This window comes from Triticum dicoccoides, chromosome 2A (genome assembly GCF_002162155.2).
Source record: "Triticum dicoccoides isolate Atlit2015 ecotype Zavitan chromosome 2A, WEW_v2.0, whole genome shotgun sequence".
NCBI classification, from domain to species: Eukaryota; Viridiplantae; Streptophyta; class Magnoliopsida; order Poales; family Poaceae; genus Triticum; species Triticum dicoccoides.
In genome coordinates, this window is record NC_041382.1 from 719,956,929 (window position 1) to 719,970,598 (window position 13,670).

Consider the following 13,670-nt stretch of genomic DNA (forward strand, 5'->3'; position numbering starts at 1 on the left):
TACCGTGGTGTCATCAACTCGAGACGAGCTAGTAAAATAATCTACTTAAGTGCGGAAAAAGATCAGACATCACATTAACTTTTGTGCAAACCTAGAAGGGAATGTAGGTGATGTGATTGGCTAGTAGAGTTACCTCATAAAGTCATAAGAGGTACAAAGGATCGAAACATCTTGTACATATAACCATACTAATAGAGTAGATGAGTCAAAATGACAAAATGGTAAGTAAAAGGCGAGCATCGGGAAACACAAGCTTAATGTAGGGCATGTAGGTAACTTGACTATCTGACCAAATTGTAAACACAAGCTTAGTGCAGGGTAACCGGTTACCTGCCACAGTTATCTACCAGGAGGTATGGGGATTGCATGCGCACTGTGCAATTAAAAATTAACGGCGTCGCCTGTGTTCAGATCTATTGCGAGTTTCCGGTCGACTAGAAGTTAGCTTTCTCGTATCAGAAAATATCAGATTACGTTTCAACATACATTTTTCACTGGGTCAAAACGTAAGTTATCAGGTCTACTATGTGTAAACTACTATGATATTTGCACATAATTTATTAGGATATGCTTGAACAAAAAATATTAGCCGGTAAAAAATTACCACGTGTTTCTAGGCATAAGTTATCTAGACTTTTAGCGCGTCTTCTAACTAGAAAAAAGGAAAGAAAATGTTCAGACAAGGGGAAAGATATTTGGTTCACAAAAAAAAAGAAATAAATATTTTTGTCACGTTACATGCAGTGTGGTAAAAAAACTACCTAACTAATCATATAACAAAGATTTGGACCCTGTTCGCAACAACTAATTGTGTGTGAAATGGCTAGCTCGGTGCACTATATTGCAAGAGGTCATGGCTTCGATCCCTCATCCCCACGCAATTCTGTTTCTCGGCCCAGAAAATTGGATCACCTGCTAAAAAAGGCGAGCACCGGGATTACGCTGTCGAGCGTGTGAATTGCGAGATGGCAGTTTGATCGGGGCGTGCTAGGAAGGTTTGCCCAAAAAGTCACGAAAACAGATCGAGGCCTTGGCGTGCGCATCGGACGGCGATGAGATCGTTCGGATCTGTTGCGAAATTCCGGCCGACTGTAATTTAGCTTTATTGAACAACGAAAGTTAAGGGAGGAACCCCCCCCCCCCCTGCCATGCATTCACGGGTTCGGCCCATAAAACCCTAGCGCTCACGACTCGTATCCCATTAAACACAAGAGAATTCAAAGACTGTACAAGAACAACCTCAAGAAAATAAAATTGCAAATGAGCCCAAGAAGTATTTGTCGCTGCCCCTGACCTGCTCCTTCCGCTAGCGTGTCGTGAGCTTTGCTTGATGCTGCACCAGTCATGCATCACTAGAGTAAGGGGGGCGTTGTAACTATACCGAGAAATGACCGGATGTAGCCAAGAGATGCTGGAAACGATGATCCCAACAAGTGGCGAATCTAGAAAGAAAATGGAAGGGGGGCGGGGCTGCCTGTGTCGTGCGAACATGTGTTGGACTAGGCTGATAAGTGGACGGGCTTCGCATTGAGACTAGTAGTAGAAAATAACTTTGCAGCGCTGGAGTGGAAGTTCGAGTCGATTAAAGCACCCTTGGTAAATTCGCCATTGATCTCAACCAAGCACGCATTGTCGACCTGCATAAGATGTTGAACGTTGGACATGGAGTGACAACACCAAGTCGGCATCAAAGTTCCAGCACCCCCAGCGCCTCCCGGCTCTCGCCAAGTTTCCCCGCTTCTCGTATCTATGAAGCCCCTCTTCCCTTCTAGCCGCCCACAATCTCCACCATCACTGTCGACGAACTTGGTGTTGTTCTCGAAGGAGGATAACCACTGGTAAAAATTATACCAGCCATTTGGGGAGAAACATAAGGATATCCGCAAGGATTACCGTATGTGGCTCCAAATGGTTAGCAAACATTTTACCGTTGTGGGGAGTGAAAACGATCTCGTCGTCGCCCTTGGAACTGAGTCGCCACCAAAATTCAGTCACCCTCGCTGTCAAAATGGATGTCGTTGTTCAAAATTATGATAAGCATTATATGTGGGACATCCGCGTAGATATCTGCCTGAATGCTTATCATAATTTCGAGCATGACCTTGGAAATAGAGTTGCCATCAAACATTATGACAACTCGGAAGCCTCTGTATCCATATGAAGCGCGCTCCATATGCATTATGATCATCAGCAATATAACGAGTCGTTGAAGTTGCTCTAAGATGGTATAGACCATGACAACTCTTGATCCCTACAAAACTCATCTGGATACTCATGATATCTAGAAACAACTTGTGAGTAAAAAGTCAACTATAATTTATATGCCTTGCACATGTGTTTGTCAAAACTCGCATTGGTTGAGTGTGTTTTGGATAAAACTTTGTCAGAAGGCATTTTTTTCAGAACTCAAATGTTGTAAGGTTTGACTATAAGTTCATAAAAAGAATGATCAAGAACTCTAATAGCAAATTAAGGGCATCTCCAAATTTGTATCTCAAACCTCCCGCAAACGTTCAGATCATATGGTCCTGGGCATCGAAACACCCTTCTCCATATGATATCTCTATTTGGTGCTATACTTGCTCCTGTAAACACAATTAAAGTATGCATCGTTTGACTTAAGAGAAAATCAATAGGCTTTCTTTTCGAGTACACACCATTTTCTGAAACTTTTTGCAGACGAACACTACACTAGCCGAAAGAACGCATTCGTGTAGCCCATGCCTGACAAACCGGCCCCAGTTCTAGCGATGGGCTACATGCATGACCATCTTCCACCTCCGCACCCAACCAAGGCCAAGGCGACCGAGCAGTCCACCTCCGCCGCCGTCGCCGGCGAATTTGACCCCACCGAGCCATGGTACGCGCGGGTGTGCACCCTGACGCGCCTCCGAAGGCACCGGGAGGCCCTTGCGGTCCTACGCCATGCCGACCCTTCGCCGCCGCCGCACGCCATGGCGCTGCCATCCGCGGCCATCTGCTGCGCGGCGCTCTCCCTCCCCTCCGGCGTCGCGCAGGTACACGCGCTCGCTGCCAAGCGCGGCCTCCTCCCTGCCTCCGACGCGTACCTCCTCTCCGCGCTGCTCTCTTCCTACTCCCGCCTGGGCCTCCTCCGCTGCGCGCGGCGGCTGCTCGACGAAATGCCCCCTGCGTCCACGCCTCCAGCCACCGTCCTCTCCGCCTTCAACTCCCTCATCTCCGGATGCGCGCTCCACGCCCTCACCCCTGCCTGCTTCGCCCTCTTCCGCCGCATGCGCGTGCACGTGGCCGGCGTCCACTTCGACGCCGTCACGCTCCTGACGCTGCTCCCGGCCGCTCCTACCACCGTCGTGCCGCAGCTCCACGCCCTGGCGGCTCGAACGGGACTCGCCTCCGGGACTACCGTGGCCAACTGCCTCATATCTGTGTATGGCCGCAGCAGCGCCCCTCTTGCTCGGCAGGTTTTTGAGGAGATGCCGCTGGCCTCCCGTGATCTTGTCTCATGGACCGCCGTGCTCTCGGCGCACGCACAGAATGGTCTCACTGTGGACGCCCTCGAGCTCTACCGCCGCATGCGTGGCCATGGTGTGGAACCAGACGCTCTGACGCTCGTGGGCGTGCTCTCCTCCTGCGCACACCTTGACGCGCGTGTTGTTGGCCTGCACGTGGATCGCTATGTGCGGGAGAGAATCCCGGGGTTTCGTGGAAATGTGCAGCTTTGCAGCGCGCTTATCAACTTCCATGCACGCTGCGGCAGCTTGCCCCAGGCGCAGCAGCTGTTCGACGAAATGCCCAGGAAGAGCATCGTGTCGTGGACGGCGCTGATCACCGGATATGGCATGCATGGACATGGTGACATGGCCATTAATCTCTTCCAAAGGATGCTGTCAGAAGGCTTACGGCCAGATAATGTCGCAATGGTCGCGCTCTTGTCGGCGTGCAGCCACGCCGGGAAGTATGAAGAGGGGTGCAAGTACTTCTTTGCAATGGAGAGCACCTACAAGCTGCAGCCTACACTGGAGCACTACGCCTGCATGGTGGACCTTCTTGGACGGGCGGGCCATCTCGAGGAGGCACGAGAGCTCATCTCGTCGATGCCCATGCCAGCCGACGGTTCTGTGTGGGGTGCCCTTCTTGGGGCGTGCAAGATACATAAAAATGTGGAGACAGGGGAGGAGGCTTTCAAGCATGTTATTATGCTCGAACCAAGCAATGTGGGCTACTACGTGCTCATGGCTAACATGTACACTGACAGTGGACAACAGGATGGTGTTGCAAGGGTGCGTGCCATGATGACAGAGCTTGGGCTGAAGAAGGAGCCCGGTGTAGCTACCTCAAACACAAGGGGAGAGTTCACCTGTTAATGGACGACGACAACTCGCATCCACAGGCGAAGAGAATTTACGTGCTTGTGATTGAACTTGAGCAGATTGTCAAGGAGAAGATGAATGGCACAGCAGGAATGGGGGAAAACTGAGTGCTTGACAAGAAGGTAGCTGTACCGTTGGTTGGCACTCACAGTGAGAAGTTCGCCGTACCATTCTCTATGCTGATTGCTGAACAGAGTGGATGTTGAGATTGTGGTGATGAAGAACCTGAGGGCGTGTGGGGACGGCCACTCGTTCCTGAAGATGGTCTCTCCAATTGCCAACCAGGTGTTTCTTGTCAGGGATTTGAGCTGCTTTCATCGCTTCGAGGGTAGAGCATGCTCCTGCAAAGATTACTGATGAATAATTGGATTTGGTCTTCACTGTGAAGGAAGGCTTAGCTGGTTGCACTGGATACCAAAAGCATTATTTATAGTTCGTAAGCTAGCTTTTGCTCAAATCTTCTGTACGACATGAAACATGCTTGATTGCTGAAAATTACAACACTAATATCACGTAGTACTGGAGGTATGGGGACATTAGGGACTGGACAAACAACATCAGAGACACCCAGTACCCACATACTGTGATGCTCAACTATGTAAAGATCGGGCTACGATGTGTTGAGTAGAACCTGTGGTTCAGATCCGAAGACTCTTGTCCTAATGCTGGCCAATGAGTTGACCAAACTGTAAGTTTCCCGACAGGCTGGTCTTGTACTCCTGGTTCAATGGCTGATAACTAATTGTAGAATATCCTGATTTCAGAGGTGTGACAAGTGCAGATTTTAACCAGAGGTGGTTCAGAGTACACCAGAAACACCCGAGTTCTCCAATAGATTGGCATCGTTCAGTTTAGTGGTGTATATCAACGAATCTTTGTTGAAGAAGATGATAAACTGCAATTGCATACAGATGTTATAGAGGGAGGTGGCGGAAAGTTTCACTGAAATATGGAAATAAATGTTTTCATACTCGCGGGTGTGGGCTGTTGATACAAGCCGACAGTGAATATATGTCGTGCTGCAAACAAGAAGATAAAAGACAGTCTTTGTCATTGCAAGTGCAACTGTTAGGTAGGAACATTTTCTGCCATGCTAATGTACCGATGATTGCCAGGATCAGGAAGACTAGGAATGCAGCTTCACGAGCTACATCCCGTTTGGTCTTTGTTTTGATAAGGAGCAAAATTACGGAAATTGCTCTTGGAGGCTGAGCTCCATGAAGGCCTACAAATGCAAAATTCAAAATTCATGAAAATTCATATTTTTACATTTCAAAACATTCTGAAAAAAAATACAGAGATAGATGAAGGCATAGCGTGTAAATTTTCAGGACGAAATACGTTGAAATGAGGGCTGTGCAAAAAAGACAAATTTGAGGCTTTTTAACATATGATACTATTCATCCTTCCAGACCATGAATTTGTCTTTTTTGTACAGATTGCACTTCAACGTGTTTCATTCTGAAATTTTACACACATAAACCTCACATCCTTATTTACTTGTACAATTTTTTTTTCAGATTTTTTCAAAACCAAAATTTTGAATTTTGAGTTTTTTTCAAACAATCGGCCTCCATGAAGGCCCAGAGCCAAAATGCCATTCTCGCAAAATTATATTACACTATCCCGCTGTTTGTTGGTTGAGCTCAGTTTGAGTTGGGCTTGGATGCAAAAGGACAGGTCAGTGAGTAGGCCCTGTTGCAGCTGCTCACCTGTTAAGTTGCACGCTGATCCACTCCGTTGATGTATATCACCATTAACAGTGTGATGTCCATATCTGTCAACCTATGTTTTTTTCGAAAACACTAACGCCCACACCTGTGACAACATTGCAACTCGCCCACATGCTTGGATCACCGTCTAGTTAAATTTGCACAAATCTTGACATACCGAGGCAGTTTTTGCGTGCCACGTAGGACAAGGCCGGTGTGTGGGCGTTGGAGAGGTCGCCCACACGCCCCACAACACACAGTTGACAGCTGCGCTGTGTGGGCGAACTAGTTTATGCCCACACAACCACCACCTAGTTCACGCGCGTGTGGGCGAACTGCTTTTCGCCCACACAACAGTCGTACGTTGTTGGATGGCAACTGCAATTGCGCGTACATGGCAACTATGATTCGTTTGCTAGACGACAACTGCAGTTGCGCGTACGTGACAATCAGATAAACATACATGGCAACTATGATTAACCACACGTGGCAACTATTGTTTGACCATATGTGGTAAGTAGTTAATCACACACGACAACTATGGTTTAATTACACGCGGCAACTATCATAAGTTAGACATGAAAACTATAGTTAACCAAAACAGAGAGAGTTGCCATGCTTTTACAACCATATTTGCCATCCCGGATAACTACATCTGCCATCCCGGATGGCAACTAAATCGTCATCCCGCGGGTACCTAATATAGCCGCGTTAGGACGTGTGGGCATATTTGCTTCGTGCCACACGCACGAGACGGGAATGAGTAGTACTTGTTGGGCACGTGGCGCGAAGTAGTTGTGCCCACACGTGTGGGCAATTCTACTGTTTGCCCACACACAGCCCGTGTGGGCTGCCCCCTGCTCATGTCACACACGGTGTGTGAGCGAATGCCTATTATGCCACACGTGTGGTGGATATCGGCGTCTTTTTTTCCAGAACTTGTCAACCTGCGTTATTGCTTACCATCGGAGCAGGGACATGCACGCGCCAGAACCGGCCCTAAAAGCATCTTCAACTGGATCCGATGAGGACCCGGTCTTCAGGCCGCCAAGCAGCGGTCCCTATCGTCCAAGGACTCGGACGCGCGCCATCACCGACGAATTTGCTCACGGTCGACTCCTTGGACGCCAAGGAACTAGCGGTTGAAGACAACATAGGAGTCGGACCGCGCTGCACCCTGAAGAACAGGATGCGGAGGAAGCCCGTGCCTGCTTCCTCATGAGGCAACAAACTTGGGCCGGTCGTGCATGTTGAAATATATTGCCCGCCTCCCTCCATCAGTTCGGACTTTTGGATGAGTTGGCTGGTGCATGAATTCAATATGGTATCAGAGCCAAGAGGTCTTGAGTTCAAGACCCTGCCAACGCAGTATTAAATAAAACAATTCTGCGGCCTACATCGATCCCATGTCTAAGGACTAAAATAGCCTAGACATGAGGGGGAGTGTTGAAATATATTGCCCGCCTCCCTCCATCAGTTCGGACTTTTGGATGAGTTGGCTGGTGCATGAATTCAATAGTGCAATCGCCGGCATGCCTCTGGAATCAGACGAGACCATGTCCGCTACCTCCGTCTACACATCCAACTTTGGCCATGAGCAGATCCACCTCGACTCCAACGTTGCCTTGGACCGCTAATTCTGCAACAAAGACGACAAGGGCAAGGGCGGCCCTCAGTGAACTTCCCCTATCTAGTTTATTTATACCATCGAACAATCTGGTCTTAGTTAAATATTTTCTTTGTTTTACTATGGTGTCATTGTTTAACTGTTGTTGTCCTATGTCATCCGGTGTTTGAACTATGTCCTATGTATGCTAACAATGTATATGTTGATCAATGTTCCATAACTTTGTATGGATTTGAGGGTTCGTAAATGAAGAGCATTGTAACCCGAGCGGACAAATTGGGGTTGACCCACTCCTATTCACCGACGCGTCCCCACACATACAGGGGGGCAAATTAGGTAAGTCTTAGTTGGAGATGCTCTAAGCTAGGGTGATAAGGCCCCTGGGCGGGGGCCTTGTCTATAAGAGCCCAATCTATATATGCATTAGAATATGTTGTGCCTGACTATATGTCTCAACAATGTAATGAGTTGTATATATAATTCCTAGTATGATGTATGAATTGCAAAATTAATCCACTAATGCTCAAATATTTACAAATTGGGAGGGTTCGAGCAAGTTGGAGAAAGGCCAAATTGTTGGTATTGCTAAAGTCATCATAGAGTTAGGAACGACACACTCTTCATTAGACATAATCAATTTAAATTTTAGATAAAAAATATCCTTCCTACTTATAAAATTCAACAAACAATATCCTTCCCACTTATAAAATTCAACTTGGTGGTCTTTCGTTCATTTCCTTCTCAACCTTTCTCTTTTCAACCATGACAAGTGCTGGTGGTTCCCTCAAACAATCCTCAATTCCACCCACTACCGCTGTGATTACCGCACCGGGCTTGTCTCTAGCCACGCCACCGGCTGCCGCAACCCAATCTGCCCCATTGACCTCGCCCTTCCTTCCCTTGTCACTCGCCACCAACGGAATCACCCCCCAACCTGGTCTGCAACCACTGCCTTGTCACGATCCGGACCGCCGATGCTCACCGCTTGAGCTACATGTTGCATAATGTTCGTGCCCCACCTCTAAGTAGACGTTGCCAATAACCTCAATCTATGATGGTGTCCTCCGTTGTCGTGTCACTCTCTCCACCACCGCCTCTTGACCTAAGAAATGACAAGCTCCCATGTCGCGTCGATCAGGGAGCACATGATAGGGCGACAACTTCCTCCCGGTGAACACAAGTTGGGATGACTGGCCGAACCTGCCGCCACATGACCTCCTCTGTCATGCCCCAACCTATTCGAAGGTGGTCCATAGGGGGAGTTGGCTTGATCAAGAGTTCTTTCACGACTCATCATCAGAGGAGGAAAGATGATGATGACCTCGATATGGTCTTGATGATGACCATGGAGGAAGATGGAAGCAATTCTCAGTTGGGTCGTAGGTACATTTGTCATAATAGGGAATATGCTCAAATATTTCCAAAATCGTGAGATATTATTTCATGGAAAGTTTAGTGTATCGGGCAAACTTGTTCACACGATGTCTTAGAATGCCGACAACACTCTTTCTGGGGCTGCGGTCGAAGCACATGATTATTGCATTAGTACAAAAAGGGTCAAACGTGAAGCACATTAGTGTCAGTTTGAATTTGAGCCGGCACTAATGCGTGCATTAGTGCCGGTTCCAATGGCTAGCCGGCCGCTCTCATTAGTACCAGTTCGTGGCGAACCTTTAGCACCGGTTCGTGCCACGAACCGGTACTAAAGTGAGTGGTGGCAGGATGTTGTCAGTCCGGGGACCCTCCAACACCTTTAGTACCAGGTCGTATCACGAACCGGTACTAGAGGTCATCCTACATAGACCCTTCGTCCACCCGAGCTCGCTCTATTCTTCCCCTTTCCCCTCTCCCCTCTGTTCTTTTCCCTCTTCCTCTCAATCTCATCACACATTTTGCCCAAAATTTGTCAAGATTTGAAGGCCCCCATCCATTCAAATGATCACAAAGGTTAGCAACTTTGTCCTTTCATCTCTCATTGCTAGATTAGCTCGTGCAATGCTTTATATAGTGATTGATTTTTGAGTTTGGTAATTTGGGAGGAATTATATATATGTGCTAGTATTTGATTTATATGCAATTTGAGGTCAAAAATAACACTTAATTTGCATATGTAGGTGTGGTTTACTTAGTACCTTCTAAATCTCCGTCGTAACCACCATCGATCGCTCGCAACGTCCCGTTGCCGGCACCACCTTGTGGTGAGCCTCTTGTTCATGAAGTTTTATATAAAAAATTGATGTTTGTGTGATTTGGATATATAGTTACTCGTATAATTATCTTACACATACGTTGTTTGTTATACATAGTGCCATGATTTTGATATCCGTCCCCGTCGGCCCTCGTCCGGGTTATGATTCAGATGTGGTATATTCTCTATAAAACTATTCATTGCATTTCGTGTTTATGACAAATTATGCCCATCAAGTTGACATAGATATTTGTATGTAGGAGGTAGTTGAACCGGAAATTCCAACCGACCCTATTGTCGAGAGGTTAAATTTAGTTGAAAGAGAAAACAAGGATTTGAAGGAAAAATTGAAAAGAATTGAGGGGGAGAAGATGGAATTGGAGTTGCATGTTGCCGATGTCGTCAATGATCACAAGATTAAGATGGAGAAAATGCGCTTGAAGATTAGAAAGATTATAAAATATGCCATTCATAGTGAGGCTTGGTATCATTATGCTGTTGGATCAATTGTTACCTTAGTTGCGATCTTGATCGCATTTGTTGTTGCATTTAAATTCTTTAGTTAAAGAGTTATTTGTTTGTTGCATTTAAGTGTTGTATGATCTTTATGTATGAACTTTATGTATTGTATTAATTTGGTGTTTTCGGTGCTGTGTATTGAAGATAAGCCGGCAATGGATGTACGATGACCGATGCTCTCCCGAGTTCATTAATGGCGTGCGTACTTTTCTGCTTGCGGCTGAGGCAAACAAGCGGGCGGATGGTTTTATGCCTTGTCCATGTGTTGGCTGTAAGAATGGTCACAATTACTCTACGTCAAGAATCATTCACGTCCACCTGTTTGAGTCCGATTTCATGCCCCACTATAATGTTTGGACCAAGCATGGAGAAAGAAGGGTTATGATGGAAGACAATGAAGAAGAAGAGGATGACGACAGCTATCCTGGCCATGGGTTCCCTGAATATGATGATACAACAATGAGGGAAGAAGCTGAGCCGGTAATGCGGGAAGAAGCTGAGCCGGCAATGCGGGAAGAAGCTGAAGAAGAGGCATCAGATGATCCCGTTGATGATCTAGGTTGGGCCATTGCCGATGCAAAGAGAAACTGCGCAAGTGATTTGGAGAAGAAGAAGTTGCAGCGCATGTTAGAGGATCACAAAAAATTGTTGTACCCAAATTGCGTAGGTGACAAGAAAAAGCTGGGCACCACACTGGAATTGCTACAATGGAAGGTAGAGAATGGTGTATCTGACAAGGGATTTGGAAAGTTGCTGGCAATGATAAAGAATATGCTTCCAAAGGACAACGAACTGCCCGAGAGTACGTACGAAGCAAAGAAGGCTGTCTGCCCTCTAGGGTTAGAGGTGCAGAAGATACATGCATGCCCTAATGATTGCATCCTCTATCGCGGTGAGTACGAGGATTTGAACGCTTGCCCAGTATGCGATGCATTACGCTATAAGATCAGCCGCGATGACCCCGATGATGTCGAGGGCGAGCGCCCCAGGAAGAAGATTCCTGCCAAGGTGATGTGGTATGCTCCTATAATACCACCGTTGAAACATTTGTTCGAAAACAAAGAGCATGCCAAGGCGATGCGATGGCACAGAGAAGACCGTAAGAAAGACGAAAAGTTGAGAGTACCCGCTGGCGGGTCGCAGTGGAGAAAAATCGAAAGAAAGTACGGGAAGGAGTTTGCAGATGACGCAAGGAACGTATGGTTTGGTCTAAGCGCAGATGGCATTAATCATTTTGGGGAGCAGAGCAGCAACCATAGCACCTGGCCTGTGACTCTATGTTTGTATAACCTTCCTCCTTGGTTGTGCATGAAGCGGAAGTTCATTATGATGCCAGTGCTCATCCAAGGCCCTAAGCAACCCGGCAACGACATTGATGTGTACCTAAGGCCATTAGTTGAAGAACTCTTACAAATGTGGAATGGAACAGGTGTACATGCGTGAGATGAACACATGGGGGAAGAATTTGACCTAAAGGCGTTGCTGCTCGTGACCATCAATGATTGGCCTGCTCTCAGTAACCTTTCAGGACAAACAAACAAGGGATACCGCGCATGCACACACTGTTTGGACGATACCGATAGTATATATTTGGCTAATTGTAAGAAGAATGTGTACCTGGGACATCGTCGATTTCTTCTGAGCAGGCATCCCGTAAGAAAGAAAGGCAAGCACTTCAAAGGTGAGGCGGATCACCGGACGAAGCCTCGCCACCGTACTGGTGCTGATGTACATGATATGGTTAAGGATTTGAAGGTGGTCTTTGGAAAGGGTCCTGGTGGACAACCTGTTCCGAATGACGCTGGCGGACGCGCACCCATGTGGAAGAAGAAATCTATATTTTGGGACCTTCCCTATTGGAAAGACCTACAGGTCCGCTCCGCAATCGACGTGATGCACATGACGAAGAATCTTTGTGTGACCCTGCTTGGCTTCTTGGGCGTGTATGGGAAGACAAAAGATACACCTGAGGCACGGGAGGACCAGCAACGTATGCACGGAAAAGACGGCATACATCAGGGTCATGCAAGCTACGCTCTTACCAAAGAAGAGAAGGAAATCTTCTTTGAATGCCTGCTCAGTATTAAGGTACCGTCTGGCTTCTCGTCGAATATAAAGGGAATAATAAACATGGCAGAGAAAAAGTTCTAGACCTAAAGTCTCATGACTGCCACGTGATTATGACGCAACTGCTTCCGGTTGCATTGAGGGGGCTTCTACCGAAAAACATTCGATTAGCCATTGTGAAGCTATGTGCATTCCTCAATGCAATCTCTCAGAAGGTAATCGATCCAGAAATCATACCAAGGTTAGAGAATGATTTGGTGCAATGTCTTGTCAGTTTCGAGTTGGTGTTCCCACCATCCTTCTTCAACATCATGACACACGTCCTAGTTCACCTATGTGAAGAGATTAATGTTTTGGGTCCTGTATTTCTACACAATATGTTCCCCTTTGAGAGGTTCATGGGAGTCTTAAAGAAATATGTTCATAACTGTGCTAGGCCAGAAGGAAGCATCTCCAAGGGCCATGAAAATGAGGAGGTCATTGAGTTTTGTATTGACTTTATTCCTGACCTTAAGCCGATTGGTGTTCCTGAATCGCGGCATAAGGGCAGACTGGATGGAAAAGGCATGCTAGGAGGGGAAAAATAATATGTGTGGACGGACATTCTCTCACTGAAGCACACTACACAGTTCTATAGAATTCTGCCTTGGTGGCTTCGTATATGGATGAACACAAGAATTTGCTACGCTCCAAACACCCGGAGCGGTCTGATGACTGGATTACACGTGAACAAACCAGGAGTTTCGCCAGCTGGTTGCAAACACATACCATGCATGACGCCTCTATTGAAGATGACATGTACTTACTGTCCCAGTTACCATCTTCGAATATAATGACTTTCAAAGGGTACGAGATAAATGGTAATACTTTTTACACGATCGCCCAAGATAAGAAGAGCACCAACTAAAACAGTGGTGTCCGCTTTGATGCAGAAACCAAGACGGGAAAGGAAACATATTATGGTTATATACAGGACATATAGGAACTTGACTATCGACGTGGTTTGAAGGTCCCTTTGTTTCGGTGCAAATGGGTCAATATGACACGAGGCGGGGTAACGGAAGACCCGCAGTACGGAATGACAACAGTGGATCTCAACAATCTTGCGTATGCAGACGAACCATTCGTCCTAGCCAATGATGTCGCACAGGTTTTCTATGTGAAGGACATGTCTACCAAGCCGAGAAAAAGAAAAGATAAGGAAGTGA

General features: G+C 46.8%; 1 pseudogene; it reads left to right on the forward strand.

The window, feature by feature from the left end:
- The first annotated feature begins 2,759 nt into the window (after nt 1-2,759).
- On the forward strand, nt 2,760-5,522 carry LOC119352062 (annotated as a pseudogene).
- The last annotated feature ends 8,148 nt before the right edge of the window (nt 5,523-13,670 follow it).